The sequence below is a fragment of the Mustela nivalis genome (assembly GCF_964662115.1).
Source record: "Mustela nivalis genome assembly, chromosome: 3".
Classification (NCBI taxonomy): domain Eukaryota; kingdom Metazoa; phylum Chordata; class Mammalia; order Carnivora; family Mustelidae; genus Mustela; species Mustela nivalis.
Window position 1 is genome coordinate 69,449,373 of NC_139022.1, and position 19,561 is coordinate 69,468,933.

At 39.2% G+C, this 19,561-nt stretch overlaps 1 pseudogene across 1 annotated transcript in view; it reads left to right on the plus strand.

The window, feature by feature from the left end:
• Positions 1-19,561, plus strand: part of LOC309860848 (elongation factor 1-alpha 1 pseudogene) — a 424,877-nt pseudogene that overhangs the window by 10,586 nt on the left and 394,730 nt on the right. Inside the window, exon 2 of the transcript XR_014316674.1 lies at positions 11,534-12,959. The product of XR_014316674.1 is annotated as an elongation factor 1-alpha 1 pseudogene (transcript). The remainder of the gene's footprint in view (positions 1-11,533; positions 12,960-19,561) is intronic.

Sequence of the window (19,561 nt, forward strand, 5' to 3'; positions counted from 1 at the left end):
CACTTTTTCATGTGTCTGTTGGCCATCTGAATGTCTTTGCAGAAATGTCTGTTCATGTCCTCTGCCCATTTCTTGTTTGGATTATTCTTTGGGTGTTGAGTTTGATAAGCTCTTTATAGATTTTGGATACTAGCCCTTTATCTGATATGTCATTTGCAAAAATCTTCTCCCATTCTGTCAGCTGTCCTTGGTTTTGTTGACTGTGTCCTTTTCTGTGCAAAAGCTTTTGATCTTGATGAAGTCCCAGTAGTTCATTTTTGCCCTTGCTTCTCTTGTCTTTGGCAGTGTTCCTAGGAAGAAGTTGCTATGGCTGAGGTCGAAGAGGTTGCTGCCTGTGTTCTCCTCAAGGATTTTGATGGATTCCTTTCTCACATTGAGATCCTTCATCCATTTTGAGTCTATTTTTGTGTGTGTTGTAGGAAATGGTCCAGTTTCATTATTCTGCATGTGGCTGTCCATTTTTCCCAACACCATTTGTTGAGAGACTGTCATTTTTTCATTGGAAATTCTTTCCTGCTTTGTCGAAGATGAGTTGACCATAGAGTTGAGGGTCCATTTCTGGGCTCTCTATTCTGTTCCATTGATCTATGTGTCTGTTTTTGTGCCAGTACCAATCTGTTTTGATGATGACAGCTTGGTAATAGAGCTTGAAGTCTGGAATTGTGATGCCACCAACGTTGGCTTTCTTTTTCAATAATCCTTTGGCTATTCGAGGTCTTTTCTGGTTCCATATAAATTTTAGGATAATTTGTTCCATTTCTTTGAAAAAAAAAATGGATGGTACTTTGATAGGAATTGCATTAAATGTGTAGATTGCTTTAGGTAGCATAGATGTTTTCACAGTATTTGTTCTTTCAATCCAGGAGCATGGAACATTTTTCCATTTCTTTGTGTCTTCCTCAATTTCTTTCATGAATACTTTATAGTTTTCTGAGTATAGATCCTTTGCCTCTTTGGTTAGGTTTATTCCTAGGTATCTTATGGTTTGGGGTGCAATTGTAAATGGGATTGATTCCTTAATTTCTCTTTCTTCTGTCTTGTTGGTGTAAAGGAATGCAACTGATTTCTGTGCATTGATTTTATATCCTGACACTTTATTGAATTCCTGTACAAGTTCTAGCAGTTTTGGAGTGGAGTCTTTTGGGTTTTCCACATATAGTATCATATCATCGGCAAAGAGTGATAGTTTGACTTCTTCTTTGCCGATTTGGATACGTTTAATTTCTTTTTGTTTGGTTACTGAGGCTAGGACTTCTAGTACTATGTTGAATAGCAGTGGTGATAATGGACATCCCTGCCGTGTTCCTGACCTTAGTGGAAAAGCTCTCAGTTTTTCTCCATTGAGAATGATATTTGCAGTGGGTCTTTCTTTCTTTCTTTCTTTCTTTCTTCCTTTCTTTTCTTTTCTTTTTTTTTTTTAAGATTTTATTTATTTATTTGACAGAGGGATCACATTTAGACAGAGAGGCAGGCAGAGCAAGAGGAGGAAGCAGGCTCCTCACTGAGCAGAGAGCCCAATTCGGGGCTCAATCCCAGGACCCTGAGATCATGATCTTAGTTGAAGGCAGAGGCTTAACCCACTGAGCCACGCAGGTGCCCTGCAGTGGGTTTTTCATAGATGGCTTGATAATATTGTGGTATGTGCCCTCATCCCTACACTCTGAAGAGTTTTGATCAGGAAGGGATGCTGTACTTCGTCAAATGCATTTTCAGCATCTTTTGAGAGTATCATATGGTTCTTGTTCTTTCTTTTATTAATGTGTTGTATCACATTGATTGATTTGTGGATGTTGAACCAACTTGCAGCCCTTGAATAAAACCCACTTGGTCGTGGTGAAAAATCCTTTTAATGTACTGTTGGATCCTATTGGCTAGTATTTTAGGGAGAATTTTTGCATCTGTGTTCATCAAGGTTATTGGTCTGTAGTTCTCTTTTTTGATGGGGTCCTTGTCTGGTTTTGGGATCAAGGTAATTCTGGCCTCATAAAATGAGTTTGGAAGTTTTCCTTGCATTTCTATTTTTTGGAACAGTTTCAGGAGAATAGGGATTAATTCTTCTTTAAATGTTTGGTAGAATTCCCCTGGGAAGCCGTCTGGCCCTGGGCTCTTGTTTGTTGGGAGATTTTTGATGACTGTTTCAATCTTCTTACTGGTTATGGGTCTGTTCAGGTTTTCTATTTCTTCCTGGTTCAGTTGTGGTAGTTTATATGTCTTTAGGAATGTGTTCCTTCTGTTTTATGTAATTATTTAATTTTTAAGCTTTGTATTTTGTTGACTGTTGAACTTAAAAAAAAAATGATGTACCCAATAATGTAATGCTGGCTCAGAGCTTTGAGATGATCTCCAACACTTTGGATCTTGGGAAAATACAGGCTTTAGGCTGGAGTATGTGAAAATTTCTCTGTCCTCATCTTTGTTGTTACAAAAATTTGGCCTTCATTGGTTTCCAGCTGTTATGCACTCTCCCTCTGATGTAGGACATGATAACTACAAAAGGTCCTTCTTGTTACTGGCTATTGTTGAGTGATGCTTTCAAAGAAAGATTTTGATCAAAAGGAGAATATGTGAAAATTAGTAAAAGGAAACCTTACTTAGAATGGACACAGGAGGCAGGCAAGGGGAGTTCTCATGCTGTTCAGTGCTTCAGCAATTGCAGACCCAACAGAAGGAGAGGGACCTTGCGTGTGGATACTACTTTACTATCACAGCAGGAGGAAAGAAGATTTCTTCCTTCCCTGGTAACAACCCAGCCCCTTGGTACAGTTACAGATCAGCCAGTGAGAAGCCACTGTACGTAGAATTCCCAGTTCACTTAAATAGTTCACTTTTTGTTTATAATCGCCCTGTCCAACTTCTCTTTTCCTCTGTAAGAGTGCTCCTCTTCGGACTTTCCTATGGTTTTGTTGTAGTTTGCTTGTCCTTAATTGCAGTTCTTTGTTATTCTTCAATAAACCCATCTTATTTTGGCAAAATAACTGGCGGTTTTGTTTTCAAGGTTAACAGCCTTGATGGGGCTTATATTCTTTTAAGAAGACAGAAAGCAGATAAGCAGAATAAGTGTGTGGGTGTAAGAAAATAAAGGCATACTGAAAGGTAGAGAGTAACAGAGGTATTCTTTTAAATAAATAGGTTGTCCAAAGAACATCTTTCTGAAATTTGAAGAAAGGTATAAATGAAGGGAAGAAGCAATTAAGTATCGGGGAAAGAGTTTTCCAAGCAAGTGCAAAGGCCCTGAGATGGGGGACATGCTGTCATGTGCCAGCTATAGCAAGAGTTTCAGTCTTCTTGGAGTGCAATAAAGTCGTTTAAAATGAAGTAGGAGAGGCAGCTAAAATTCACATCACATAAGGTTGTATAGGCTGTACTAAGGAGTTAGGATTTATTCTAGGTTTGATGGGAAGGCATTGGAAGATTGCAATCAGGGCTATTAACGATATTTGCATTAAAAATGCAACCGTGAGGGGCGCCTGGGTGGCTCAGTAGGTTAAAGCCTCTGCCTTCAGCTCAGGTCATGATCCGAGGGTCCTGGGATCAAGCCCCGCATCGGGACTCTCTGCTCAGCGGGGAGCTGCTTCCTCCTCTCTCTCTGCCTGCCTCTCTGCCTACTTGTGATCTCCGTCAAATAAATAAATAAAATATTTTTAAAAATGCAACTGTGAAATGCAAAGTGAAGAAGAATCACTCTGGCTGTTTTTTGGAGAATTAGTGGTAGGGGTGCAAGAGTGGAAGCAGGGAGGCCATTTCAGTGGCTCCCACAGTAAGTCAGGTGGAAGATGCAGGGACTTTGATTTGGGCTGTCAACAGTGATGTCTCAGTGGCAATGCATAAGTTTAAAAGGACACAATGAACCTCTTTCAGTCCTGTCAGTATGGTTTTACAGCTGCATGTGTGACCTCATTTGGAAATAATGTCAAAAGTCTAAATTTGAAATCTTTGTGACTGTGAGTCCAGAGTTGGAAAAGACCTACTTACCCCCCTTGATGACCCTGGAACTGCCAATATTAGCCTGGTGGAAGTGGTCATACCTCCATCCACATACCAGGACAGTTTTGTGGATGTCAGTGGAGCCTGGACTCACTGCATCACAGCACTCAGTGAGTCTGCTCACAGCACTTCTGTTTCCAGTGCAAAGGCCCTGTCAATCTTTCTTGGGTGGTGACATGAATCTCTTTTCACAGACATGGGTACAGATTGCCCTCAAGAACTTTTCATGCCGTCCTGAGCCATTGCTTTTTCCCCTGCTCAGGCTTTCAGATCAAGTAGGAAGCTGTGGTCACACTTTGTAGAGGAAGCGGAGTATTAAACTACCCCAGACCCATATTTTCCCATTACATAGTCTGTCTTCTCTAAACAACCAGCTTGAAGTAGCTTAGAGAGAAGCTGAAAGACTTTTCCCTCAGTCTTTTCAAAATCTCCCATAAAAGACAAGTAAGACCTTAAAAAAAAAAGAAGCAGTTTTATATATACACATTTCTATGCCTTTTCTAAAGGTTTTGTTATATTAATTTTTTGTGTTTTTTTGAGTCACTTGCTGTGATGTGGAATTTTTTATCCCTTCCCACTTTCCTCCAAGGACATAATATTATTGCAGGCTTTCTACTAAAAGATAAAATTACTGCCACAAGTAGTGCGAAGTCATAGAGAGATCATATTCCAGATGGAATAGTTTCTGAACAAAGAGGATGCTTTTTAAAGATTCTACTAAATGTGACTTTTCAAGGGCCAGTGTAGGCAGTCTAGACACTAAAATTACCCAGCCCATCTATGGATGGGAGGGGCTGTGGCTCTCTGGGAAGACCTCCAACTACACACAGGGCAGTCTGCTGACAGCTGGAAAGAGCTTACTCTGAGGGTCAAACTGCAGAAATGTTAGTTTCGTCTCCTGTCCTATCACCTTGATTCTCAGTGACTTTCATATATGAAATATTATATGGAAAATGAAGTGTTCTATTTATCTTGTAGTTTCAGTGTTTTGGAGTATTCTCACATTCATTGGAACAAAACATATGAAAGCATCTCGAAAATGGTAAAGCAGTATGCAAATGGAAGTTATTAGAATTGCTACTGCCTCGTTTTTTCATAAAACCCTGGGAAAGGTAGGTGTTAATACCACCTCTATCATATGAGGAGGAAATTGGGATGAGATCCGAAGATGTTAGCTCCATGTCCTTTGAGTGAATGATTTGGGGATTACAGAGAGCCAGTTAAACGTTCTTCGTATCAACAGTCTTCTAACCATAAACCAGTTTGATAATGGGTCTAATTATGAATAGAAGGATGAGGAAAGTGTCATGATCCATTTTGCAGTTGCATGGACACAGAGAATACATTGTAGAAAAAAAAAAGGTATTGGTAGCAGAACCAGTTCATAGGTAGTTGCAGTAGAGCAAGAGAGAGAAATTGGTGGGCCTGAGTGAGGTTGCTCTATGTAGGGTTGTGGATAAATGGTGATAATTGAAGAGACATTTTGAAGCTAGAATTCATAGTTCTTATGATGAATGTGGGGGAGGGGGCAAGGTTGGGGGAGAGACTAAAACTCTCTGGCCAGGATCGTGATGTCATGTCCTAGGATGCAGAACAGAGGAAGCACAGGTTTAGGGAAAGAAGATAATAAGTTATGTTTTGGACATGTTGGGTTTTAGGTGTCAGAGGGACATACAAGAGGAGTCCAGTGAACAACTGGACATGTATATATGAGAGTGGCATACAGGGCAAACAGATCTTGGCTAAAAATATAAATTTGGGAATTAGCTTATTGATGGTAAATGAAGATCATATTACTAAACTGTGTGAAGCAGGGGAGGATGTCTGTCTTGTGAACCGGTTTTAATAATGCACTAAATGTTTTTGTATGTTTCTGAGTTCATTCTTCTAGAGAGTGAATGCATGACTTTTTTTCACATTCATAAAAGCATCAGTGACAAGCACACACAGTGGCAAAGAGGACCTGAGACCAAATACTGCAACACACATTTTGAAGAAATGGTCTTCAAGGGATATTTTGAAGGAGTGGCCACATAGGTGAAAGCAAAGCTAGAATCATGTAAGTCAAGGGGCAATGGTGTTTCGAGAATATGGGTGCTGCCACTGATGTCAGATAGTGGGAAAAACTCAGGTAAAAGGAGGAGGGAAAGGCTCCACTGGGCTTATCTTCAAGGTACCTTATCAAGAGCAATTCATAATGAACTGGTGGGAGCAGAAATCTTTGTGTTGAGGGGTAAATGAGAAGTGAGAAATGGTACCTCCTTTCTCAAGAGTCTGGACTAAGTCATTCTGAAACTAGTTATTATAATTACTGACCAGATGGTTTGAGATCATCCTGATAAACCAAAGAATTCATTGCTTGAAGTTTTATTTTGCAAAGGATTAGTTTAGCATCATAAAGGCAAAACATTGTTAGAGACAGCTTTTTAAACTATTTGATAACAGGTTGAGGACTACTGCTGAAAATGTGGTTTGCTTTCCTGGATAAAGCAAAGCTTTAAGAAGACGCTTCTCCTATGAATCCTGTTGTGGCAGAATTGAAAATCTTTCCTCTCTCCCCACATGTGTTATCATCATAGTTCAGGAAATACTTTGGTGTGCTTACTCTTTTATATGTCCATGTCCTTCTACTCTGTTGTAAGCCTCTTGGGAGCAGGGACTGTATCATATTCATCTTTATATCCCCAATCACTAGCAAATAATTGAGACTTAATAAATGCATTGACTGAATGAATGATTTTTTATTATCTACTCAAATATATCTATTAGTCTCATTTTGAATTTCCATTTATACAATAAGAATTGGAATTTTTCTGTTGTCTTAAAGAGATGACTATTTTCCTACAATGCATTTGGAATATTATGAATAAGACAATGGAAAAGAAAATGTCACAATTCATTTGAAATGCAAAGAGCAAATAAACAGCAGTTAAATAACAGACATTAAATGTTGCACATATGTCAAGTAATAACAAGAATGCTTTTCCCAGAATTTAAAACATTGATGAGTGAGATTGTTGTGGCATTAGAATTTTTTTAGGCTAAAAAGGAGCCTGATGCAAATTAATATTCTATGCATTAGAAGAAAGGAGAGTGCAGTGAATTGGTAGAATCAGTTCTACTGACAGAAGACTCCACAACCTCAAAGCTTGCTATTTGACACTTTATAAGTGAGCTTGGAAAGCTTATGGCTGGGAGAGAGAATAAGGACAGTTTTCTTTGGTTGCAGTGGTTACACTTTACATTCCTTCCTACCTCTGTGGGGATCACAGTGGACCCTCTCAGGAAGGACTTACTGCTATGCTAAAACAACACATAATTTAACAAAGAACAACACACATACATTCCATTGGGTAAAGTCATTGAATTGGACATTTATTTATCCAACTCAATCTTTGGTCATAGTGAAAGGGGCAGTGAGACTTTTCAAAGTGATTCTGATATAAGTAACAATGATATGTGGAAAATGAAACCTCATTTGTACTTTCTAAAAATTTTTAATATGCAAGATGTATTTCATTTGATACATAACATTAAAACAAAATTTGGATAACATGCATCCCAAAATTCTTACAGAATTAAAAAAAATATGGAATGTTAGTCTTCAGCATGGCTTTGTAGGATACCAAGTTATATATCTCTTCAATATTTATTAAAAGTGTCAAGGAATGACAGTGGTTATTCACTTATTTATTATGTCATGATACATCTATTTGGTGCCGTGCCCTGATGCCACTCCTCTAGTAATACTAAGCAAAGAGAATTTTAAAGATACAAAATACACCTTTTTAATAGAAAACAATGCAAATATTTATCTGCTTATTGGAATTCTGGGTGAACTTTTCTATCTATAACATCTGGCAGGAAATCTTACAAAAATAAGTTTGCTTGCAGAATTTCTGACCCTTGTTTTTGGATGATATGCTTAACAAAGAACAACACACATACATGCCATTGGGTAAATTCATTGAATTGGACATTTATTTAAGTGGTGTTAACAGTATTTGCAGCTACAATGTGAACAGCTTTTCCCACAGAGATTCTTCAGTCAGAATCTGAGACAGAGGATGTTCTTTTTCTCCTGATCATCTAAGCACATCAGAATGAAGTTGTTGTGATAATTTTCCAACCTTAAAATAAATGTGCTTGGAAAAGAGCTACCTTAAGGGAATGGTTTTCTTCATATACTTTTACTTTCTAAGCAAAGTGATTAGACTCCCTTCTTAATTCTCCCCACCCCAGAAAAGAGAAAATAAGATCATATTGAGTGCAATTTTTTAAACGGAAGATTTGACTGTATGGTTTTATTTGATCTCATTTATCTTTCCATATTTATTTATCTGGCCATTACTTCACCTCACCTTTAGACTCAAAGGCCAACTGCCTGCTTGATATCTCCACTAGAAGTTAATGGGCATCTCTAACTTAGCATGTCCAAAACTTGGTGCTTGGCCCCTGCCCCTTCCAACAATTTCCTTTCCCATAGCCATCTCACAGCAAAATGTACCACTATCCATCCACCCAGGAGCCCCTAGGAATTACCCCTCACTTCATAATCCCTTTACATGCCATCAGTTCTTCAGAAGTCTTATTAGTGTTGCTTCAAAACCTAGTTATAATAGGTCCACTTGTCAAGACCTTCCATAGCTACCACCTCAGTCCAGACCACCATCATCTCTTTAGGAGACAAAGACTTCCTACAACTGATCTCCCTCCTTCCATATTTGCTGCTTTATAGTCTATACTCAATAATCTTTTGAAAATCTAAACTGGATTGTACATTCACTAAATTAAACCCTCTTATGGCTTCCCACTGCTGACTCCTTCCACAGTCTGCAAAGGTCTATGTAATTTGGACCTTGCCCACCTCCCTGACCTCGGTTCATTCCACTTTTCTCTCATGATGTTCCCACAAGAGGGCCCACCTGTGAACACACCACGCTCACACCTCCTTAAGACAGTTGAATTCCCTCTCGTGTTCCAGATCTTCATGTTTGCCTGGGTTTTTTTTTAGGGGGTGTGCATTTGGGGGGTCAACTCAAATGTGCCCTCCTCAGATATCCTCCATGACCACCTGATGTAAATCTTAACCTGAAAACTTTACATTTATTACTCTGTTGGGCTTTTTTCATAGCTCATCATAATCTGATACTTTCTTTTTTTATTATCCAACTCTCCCAAATAAAAAGTATCCTTTGTGAAAACAGACATTTGATCTGCTATCTCAACCACAGTATCCATAGCAGCTGCATCAGTTTTGGTCCATAGTGAACACTTGTTCATATTTGTTGAATGAATAAATGAAAGCCCCAGGAATTTTAATAAGTATATTTAGAAATATAACAATCAATAGCACTAATAGTAATAGGCTGAGCTATTTGTGCAATAATTATTAATGTGTCAACTGTAAAGGTCCTAATAATCCAGATGATGGTTCTTTCAGTGGTCAAAATGCATTGTACTAGCTCTGGGAATTAAATCCCTGAAGAATCAGAATACACAAAATCAAATTTTTTGAGGTTGTAGGTTGAGATAAGCTAAAAAATCGGAGCAAATCTGGAGATGGGTTAAGAGAGGCTGACAGGGGCACCTGGATGGCTCAGTGGGTTAAACAGATGCCTTCGGCTCAGGTCATGATCTCAGGGTCCTGGGATCGAGTTCTGCATCGGGCTGTCCTCTTGGCAGGGAGCCTGCTTCCTCCTCTCTCTCTCTGCTTGCCTCTCTGCTACTTGTGATCTCTATCAAATAAATAAATAAAATCTTTAAAAGAAAAAAGAGAGGCTGACAAATGAGCAAATGTGTAGAGTGAATGGAGTGAGAGGTATTTGAAGTTCTGGTGGGAAGGATGCCTTGGCAAGTGGAAATTGAACTGAGAAGAGCAGCCCTTAAGAGACTCTTTACCTTGGTTGACCTGAATTGAGTTGGGATCACACTGAAGGTTTAGAGGTAAGATTAAGAATTAACTTGTATGGGCATGCCTGGGTGACTCAGTGGGTTAAAGCCTCTGCCTTCGGCACAGGTCATGATCCCAGGGTCCTGGGATCGAGCCCCGCATTGGGCTCTCTGCTTAGGGAGAAGCCTGCTTCCTCCTCTCTCTCTCTCTGCCTTCCTCTCTGCCTAATTAGGATCTCTGTCTGTCAAATAAATAAATAAAATCTTTAAAAAAAAAATTTAACTTGTATGGGCGCGCCTGGGTGGCTCAGTGGGTTAAAGCCTCTGCCTTCGGCTCAGGTCATGATCCAGGGTCCTAGGATTAAGCCCCGCGTCGGGCTCTCTGCTCAGTGGGGAGCTTGCTTCCTTCTCTCTCTCTCTGCCTGCCTCTCTGCCTACTTGTGATCTGTCTGTCAAATAAATAAAATCTTAAAAAAAAAAAAGAATTAAGTTGTATGATAATGTCTTGTAAATACAGCAGGCATTAGGAAGAATTTTCTTTTTTAAAGGATCTCTCACTTTTTATCATGATAGGTAACTCACAGAAGCAAGAAAGAGAACAATCTGGGGGAGTATGGGAAACAAAGTCTCCAAAAGTAATACACAAAGTATATACATTTGCAAAAGAAAAGGTGAGGTCCTGATAAGATCCAAAAAGATATGAAACAGTAGATGGTGACCTGGACTCCTAAGAGTTGATCCCAAAAGACACACTCAGGCAATCCTAATTATCCATGGCAACATGGCAAGTGTTAACCCTGGAATGCTTCTCCTCATCACCCGGCAGTCAGAATTCAGTGTGTGAATTTGGAATAGAAACTCATTTCGCCTTCACACAACATAATTATGAGGTAAATTTTCTGGAAAAACAATGCATGTAATAGATTCCAAAGTCAAGTGGAAGTGATTTTTAAATTATTTGCTATTTTGGGTTATTCAAAATAACCAAACATTGATTTTATAGCTATATCATCACATATTTGAAATGAATGAAAGAATAAATGAATTTATATACAGTGAAACATTAGATTGGGGTGGTAATTGGCTGCAAATAGAAAAGTAGGGCAGTTCAATATGTAAGCTCTTATTTCTAGCATAACTTTATGTTTTAAAATTTATAAATGTTATCTATATAACATATACACACATCAATAAAATCAAATGGATTTCAGGCTACAATGCACCTGACAGATTATCTAATCAAATCCTTCATCATCATAGGCAGAAATAATCAGTTTTACCATTAAACATGTACTCAAACATGTGATCAAAATTACTGTGTGAAGTATGACTAAGGAACTTTAACCCAGAGAGGATGTTGGTTTTGTTCAAGGGCACACTATTGTTTTAGGGTGGAACTGGCATGGTTCTTGACTCCTAGGATAATAGTCCCCTAAGAAGAGTATGTCACCATATCCATCGTTGGGTAACTCAAACCAATTTAATTAGAACTATTTAAATAGATCATTTCTCTGTCAGGTGATTATTATTTGGGATTGCCATTTCATGGTCTCCTAAAAGCACTTGTTAGGAAAGAAAGCAAGGAATTTGGGTCATTCTTCCCAACGTTCTACTTAAAATAACTTAATAAAATCCTAATATTTCTTTTCCACAATAGGGTTTGCTGCCAGAACACAAGTGTTGTGAAAACCACCACTCAGCCTAAACCAAAATGGGAAAGGAAAAGACTCACATCAACATCATTGTCATTGGACACATAGATTTGGGCAAGTGTACCACTACTGGTCATCTGATCTACAAATGTGTTGGGACCGACAAAAGAACTATCAAAAAATATGAGAAGGAGGCTGCTGAGATGGGGAAGGGCTCCTTTGAGTATGCCTGGGTCTTGGATAAACTGAAAGCTGAACATGAATGTGGTATCACCATTGATAGCTCCCTGTGGAAATTCAAGACCAGCAACTATTACATGACTGTCATTGATGCCCCAGGACACAGAGACTTTATAAAAAACATGATGACAGGCACATCTCAGGCTGACTCTACTGTCCTTATTGATGCTGCTGGTGTTGGTAAATTTGAAGCAGGTGTCTCCAAGAATAGGCCCGTCTGGCCGATACACAGGGTGTAAAACAATAATTGTTGGTGTCAGCAAAATGGATTCCATTGAGCCACCCTACAGCCAGAAGAGATACGAGGAAATCATTAAGGATGTCAGCACCTACATTAAGAAAATTGGGTACAACACTGACGAAGCAGCATTTGTCCTAGTTTCTGATTGGAATGGTGACAACATGCTGGAGCCAAGTGCTAACATGCCTTGGTTCAAGGGATGGAAATTCACCCATAAAAATGGGAATGCCCATGGAACCACAGTGCCTGAAGCTCTGGATTGCATTCTGCACCAACTCACCCAACTGACGAGCCCTTGCCTCTGCCTCTCCAGAGGCACATCTACAAAACTGGTGGTATTGGTTCTGTCCCTATAGGATGAGTGGAGACTCGTGTTCTTAAATCTGACGTGGTGGTCACCTTTGCTCCAGTCAATGTTACAACTGAAGTAAAGTCTGTTGAAATGCACCATGAAGCTCTTCCTGGGAACAGTGTGGGTTTCAATGTCAAGAACATACCTGTCAAAGATGTTCATCATGGCAATGTGGCCACTGACAACAAAAATGGCCCACCAGTGGAAGCAGCTGGCTTCACAGCTCAGTTGATTATCCTAAATCATCCAGGCCAAATCAGTGCTGGATATGCACCTATGCTGGGTTGTCACATAGCTCACATTGCTTGCAAGTTTGCTGAGCTGAAGGAGAAGATAGATTTTTTTTCTGGAAAAAAAGCTGGAAGATTGTCCCAAGTTCTTGAAATCTGATGATGCTGCCATTGTTGATATGGTTCCTGGGAAGCCTGTGTGTGTTGAGAGCTTCTCTGACTATCCTCCTCGGCCGTTTTGCTGTTCATGACATGAGACAGACAGTTGCTCTGGGTGTCATCAAAGCAGTAGACAAAGGGCAGCTAGAGCTGGCAAGGTCATCAAGTCTGCCCAGAAAGTTCAGAAGGCTAAATGAATATTATCCCCAGTACCTGCCACCCCAGTCTTACTCAGTGGTGTTACTTACTCAGAACTGTTTGTGTCAGTTGGCCATGTAAGTTTAATAGTAAGACTGCTTAATGATAACAATGCGTCGTAAAACCTTCAGAAGGAAAGGAGAATTGTGGACCATTTGTTTTTGTGTCTGGGTATGTATGGCAGCGTTAAGTTACTAGCTTTTAAAGTCAGTACTTTTTAATGGAAACAGCTTGACCAAAAATCTTTTCACAGAATTTTGAGACCCATTAAAACAAAAGTTGAATGAGGAAAAAAAAAATCCTAATATTTGAAGGAAGTAGATTTCAATTTTGGACTATCTTTATTCTCTGGCCCACATAATACTGGAGAACTTGTATAATTAACAAAATTATACCGTAACTTCAGCATCCTTAAATTAAATATGTTTAAATTTTGCTGTAAGAATTTGTCACTTTTTCAGATTTTTTTTTTGACCGAAAGTGTATGCCTTTATTTCTTTTAGGAACTTTGGAACACAGAAGCGACTGTTGACACCTGATTTCTCTTTGGCAGATGACCAGATAGAATCAGCATTAACAACATGCAGAAAATGCCAAACGTGGGGGAAATGACAAATGTGCCAGATGATTTAATATCGAGTAAAGATAAAGGTTAGCAGAAACGATCTTTTCCTCTTAGTTTGCAAAATAAGTTAAAAATGCTTTTTGCCTTTGCAAAATACTTTACAAAGCATAACTTTAAAATGGAAAGAGTGGTTTTTATATATGTTCTGTGAAAGCGCTATTATACACCTGATAGTCACAGCGCAGTTATGCTCAGAATATGTTTACTAGTAAAAGGAGATATTTAAGCCCAACATTTGGGGAAAAAGTAAATAATGAGAATCAAATAACTTCTTCCACTAGCTTGAGCAGTCATAATCAAACCTGGGAGTGTCTTAGATAAGGGCTCCTGGCCAGTCTTTTTGCTCTTACTTGTCACCAGAGGGGCCTGGTGGCAGAAGAGGGCAAATGAGCTTGAATGCAGCATCATGCTGGTCGGCAAAGCAGACTGGCTATGGCCTCTACAATCATTTTATATTTTTCTCTTTAATGAGAATATCTTAATATCCTTCTTTTAATTCTAAACGTAAGAACTAGCCAATGCAGGTAACTTTAAAAATGTAAAAAGGCACAAAGGAAAAATGAAAAATTTTAAAACAAAAATCAGGGGCGCCTGGATAGCTCAGTGAGTTAGACCTCTGCCTTGGGCTCAGGTCATGATCTCAGGGTCCTGGGATTGAGCCTGGCATTGGGCTCTCTGCTTGGCAGGGAGCCTGCTTCCCCCTCTCTCTGCCTGCCTCTCTGCCTATTTGTGATCTCTCTCTCTTTGTCAAATAAAATAAAATAAAATCTTTAACATAAATAAATAAATAAAAACAAAAATCATCACCAATCTGACTCTCCAAATATAATCCCTGTTAACATCTGGGTATATTGTGACCATTAAGTTATGCCATATATTCTTCTTTTACCTTATCAGTTATGTAGTAGCCAGTTTCTCATTTCAGTACTTTTTGACACCATCCCTTAAATGGCTGCATGCTATTCCATTATATGAATATACTACAACTTAACCAGTCTCCAATAATTAGAGGCCTAGACTTTTATTTTTTGCTATTATTCATAATGTTAGTACATTAATTTTTATTCTTTGATATTCCAACTTTTTTCAAATAGGGTTACCATGCAAAGGAAGAGTAAAGGAATGAATAAAAACAGTCATTAGAATAAAGAGTTATAGGTCCCACAGTGCACCCACTGCCCGCACCTGGGCCATTGCGAGGCTGCAGCTTGAGGAGCCCCCTCTTAAATTCAGGTTCCCAACATGCTGAGTGCCCGCACACCCACCCAGGAGTTGGGGCCCAGCTCCCAATAGAGGCCAACAGGTGCAGATCAGTATGGCGGAAACACGAGTTCAATGACGTCTATCAGGAGATTCCATGAACGATGGCCAGCTGAGGTTGAGCTGCCAGGATATCATTTTCAAGAATAGTAAGATGGCAAAGTGGACAATAGCCGGGCCAGCTAGTTGACTGAAGGCATCTGGCGCCGTGTCGCCCTGGGCCACGGACTTAAACTGCTTGTGAAGAATGGCCATGTCTACAAGTATGACAGCTTCCGAGAATCGGAGGTTGAGAAACTCTCAGACTTCTTCAAAACTCACTATCGCCTTGAGCTGATAGAGAAGGACCACTGTGTGAAGGGCTGGAACTGGGGAACGGTGAAGTTTGCTGGGCAGCTGCTTTCCTTTGACATTGGTGGCCAGCCTGTCTTTGAGATACCCCTCAGCAATGTGTCCCAGTGTACTACTGGCAAGAACGAGGTGACACTGGAATTCCACCAGAACGATGACGCAGAGGTATAAATTCATATCTCTCAAAAGTTACCCTGAATGATAATGGGCTAAATGCCCCAAACAAAAGACACAGGGTATCAGAATGGATAAAAAAACAAAATCCATCTATATGTTGCCTACAAGAAACTCATTTTAAACCTGAAGACACCTCCAGATTTAAAATGAGGGGGTGGAAAAGAATTTACCATGCTAATGGACATCAGAAGAAAGCAGGAGTGGCAATCCTTATATCAGATCAATTAGATTTTAAGCCAAAGGCTATAATAAGAGATGAGGAAGGACACTATATCATACTCAAAGGATCTGTCCAATAAGAAGATCTAACAATTTTAAATATCTATGCCCCCAACGTGGGAGCAGCCAACTATATAAATCAATTAATAACAAAATCAAAGAAACACATCAACAATAATACAATAATAGTAGGGGACTTTAACACTCCCCTCACTGAAATGGACAGATCATCCAAGCAAAAGATCAACAAGGAAATAAAGGCCTTAAATGACACACTGGACTAGATGGACATCACAGATACATTCAGAACATTTCATCCCAAAGCAACAGAATACACATTCTTCTCTAGTGCACATGGAACATTCTTCAGAATAGATCACATCCTTGGTCCTAAATCAGGTCTCAACTGGTATCAAAAGATTGGGATCATTCCCTGCATATTTTCAGACCACAATGCTCTGAAGCTAGAACTCAAATCACAAGAGGAAGTTTGGAAAGAACCCAAATACATGGAGACTAAACAGCATCCTTCTAAAGAATGAATGGGTCAACCAGGAAATTAAAGAAGAATTGAAAAAATTCATGGAAACAAATGATAATGAAAACACAACGGTTCAAAATCTTTGGGACACAACAAAGGCAGTCCTGAGAGAAAAATATATAGCGGTACAAGCCTTTCTCAAGAAACAAGAAAGGTCTCAGGTACACAACCTAACCCTACACCTAAAGGAGCTGGAGAAAGAACAAGAAAGAAACCCTAAACCCAGCAGGAGAAGAGAAATCATAAAGATCAGAGCAGAAATTAATGAAATAGAAACCAAAAAAACCAATAGAACTAATCAACGAAACTAGGAGGTGGTTCCTTGAATTAATAAGATTGATAAACACCTGGCCAGACTTATCAATATGAAAAGAGAAAGGACCCAAATAAATAAAATCATGAATGAAAGAGGAGAGATTACAACTAACACCAAAGAAATAAAGACAACTATATGAACATACTATGAGCAACTCTACGCCAACAAAGTTGACAATCTGGAAGAAATGGATACATTCCTAGAGACATATAAACTACCACAACTGAACCAGGAAGAAATAGAAAGCCTGAAAAGACCCATAACCAGTAAGGAGATTGAAACAGTCATCAAAAATCTCCAAACAAACAAAAGCCCAGGGCCAGACGGCGTCCCGGGGGAATTCTACCAAACATTTAAAAAAGAACTAATTCCTATTCTCCTGAAACTGTTCCAAAAAATAGAAATGGAAGGAAAACTTCCAAACTCATTTTATGAGGCCAGCATCACCTTGAATCCCAAAACCAGACAAGGATCCCATCAAAAAAGAGAACTATAGGCCAATATCCTTGATGAACACAGATGCGAAAATTCTCACCAAAATACTAGCCAATAGGATTCAACAATACATTAAAAGCATTATTCACCACGACCAAGTGGGATTTATTCCAGGGCTGCAAGGTTGGTTCAACAACCTTGAACCAATCAATCAATGTGATACAACACATTAATAAAAGAAAGAATAAGAACCATATGATACTCTCAATAGATGCTGAAAAAGCATTTGACAAAGTACAGCATCCCTTCCTGATCAAAACTCTTCAAAGTATAGGGTTAGAGGGCATATATCTCAATATTATCAAAGCCATCTATGAAAAACCCACCGCAAATATCATTCTCAATGGAGAAAAACTGTAAGCTTTTCTGCTAAGGTCAGGAATATGGCAGGCATGTCCATTATCACCACTGCTATTCAACATAGTACTAGAAGTCCTAGCCTCAGCAATCAGACAACAAAAGGAAATTAAAGGCATCCAAATCGGCAAAGAAGAAGTCAAACTATCACTCTTTGCAGATGATATGATACTATATGTGGAAAACCCAAAAGACTCCACTCCAAAACTGCTAGAACTTGTACAGGAATTCAATAAAGTGTCGGATATAAAATCAATGCACAGAAATCAGTTGCATTCCTTTGCACCAACAAGACAGAAGAAAGAGAAATTAAGGAATCAATCCCATTTACAATTGCACCCCAAACCATAAGATACCTAGGAATAAACCTAACCAAAGAGGCAAAGGATCTATACTCAGAAAACTATAAAGTACTCATGAAAGAAATTGAGGAAGACACAAAGAAATGGAAAAATGTTCCATGCTCCTGGATTGGAAGAACAAATATTGCTAAAATGCCTATGCTACCTAAAGCAATCTACACATTTAATGCAATTCCTATCAAAGTCCCATCCATATTTTTCAAAGAAATGGACAAATAATCCTAAAATTTATATGGAACCAGAAAAGACCTCAAATAGCCAAAGGACTATTGAAAAAGAAAGCCAACGTTGGTGGCATCACAATTCCAGACTTCAAGCTCTATTACAAAGCTGTCATCATCAAGACAGCATGGTACTGGCACAAAAACAGACAAATAGATCAATGGAACAGAATAGAGAGCCCAGAAATGGACCCTCAACTCTATGGTCAACTCATCTTCGACAAAGCAGGAAAGAATTTCCAATGGAAAAAGGACAGCCTCTTCAATAAATGGTGTTGGGAAGACTGGACAGCCACATGCAGAAAACTGAAATTGGACCATTTCCTTACACCACACACGAAAATAGACTCAAAATGGATGAAGGATCTCAATGTGAGAAAGGAATCCATCAAAATCCTTGAGGAGACCACAGGCAGCAACCTCTTCGACCTCAGCTGCAGCAACATCTTCCTAGGAACAACGCCAAAGGCAAGGGAAGCAAGGGCAAAAATGAACTATTGGGATTTCATCAAGATCAAAAGCTTTTGCACAGCAAAGGAAACAGTTAACAAAATCAAAAGACAACTGACAGAATGGGAGAAGATATTTGCAAACGACATATCAGATAAAGGACTAGTGTCCAGAATCTATAAAGAACTTAGCAAACTCAACACCCAAAGAACAAATAATCCAATCAAGAAATGGGCAGAGGACATGAACAGACATTTCTGCAAAGAAGACATCCAGATGGCCAACAGACACATGAAAAAGTGCTCCATATCACTCGGCATCAGGGAAATACAAATCAAAACCACAATGCGATATCACCTCACACCAGTCAGAATGGCTAAAATAAACAAGTCAGGAAATGACAGATGCTGGCGAGGATGCGGAGAAAGGGGAACCCTCCTACACTGTTGGTGGGAATGCAAGCTGGTGCAGCCACTCTGGAAAACAGCATGGAGTTTCCTCAAAATGTTGAAAATAGAACTGCCCTATGACCCAGCAATTGCACTACTGGGTATTTACCCTAAAGATACAAACGTAGTGATCCAAAGGGGCACGTGCACCCGAATGTTTATAGCAGCAATGTCCACAATAGCCAAACTATGGAAAGAACCTAGATGTCCATCAACAGATGAATGGATCAAGAAGATGTGGTATATATACACAATGGAATACTATGCAGCCATCAAAAGAAATGAAATCTTGCCATTTGCGACAACATGGATGGAACTAGAGCGTATCATGCTTAGCGAAATAAGTCAATCAGAGAAAGACAACTATCATATGATCTCCCTGATATGAGGAAGTGGTGATGCAACATGGGGGCTTAAGTGGGTAGGAGAAGAATCAATGAAACAAGATGGGATTGGGAGGGAGACAAACCATAGTGACTCTTAATCTCACAAAACAAACTGAGGGTTGCTGGGGGGAGGGGGTTTGGGAGAAGGGGGTGGGATTATGGACATTGGGGAGGGTATGTGCTTTGGTGAGTGCTGTGAAGTGTGTAAACCTGGTGATTCACAGACCTGTACCCCTGGGGATAAAAATATATGTTTATAAAAAATAAAAAATTAAACATGCAAAAAAAATAGTTAAATAAATAGTTAAACCTGTGCTGACTCACAGTAAAAAAATAAGTGCATTTTTGCCAAGGTTTTTTTTTTTGTTTAGGATAGCTGTAAAGTTTGTACAGAATCTTCATTA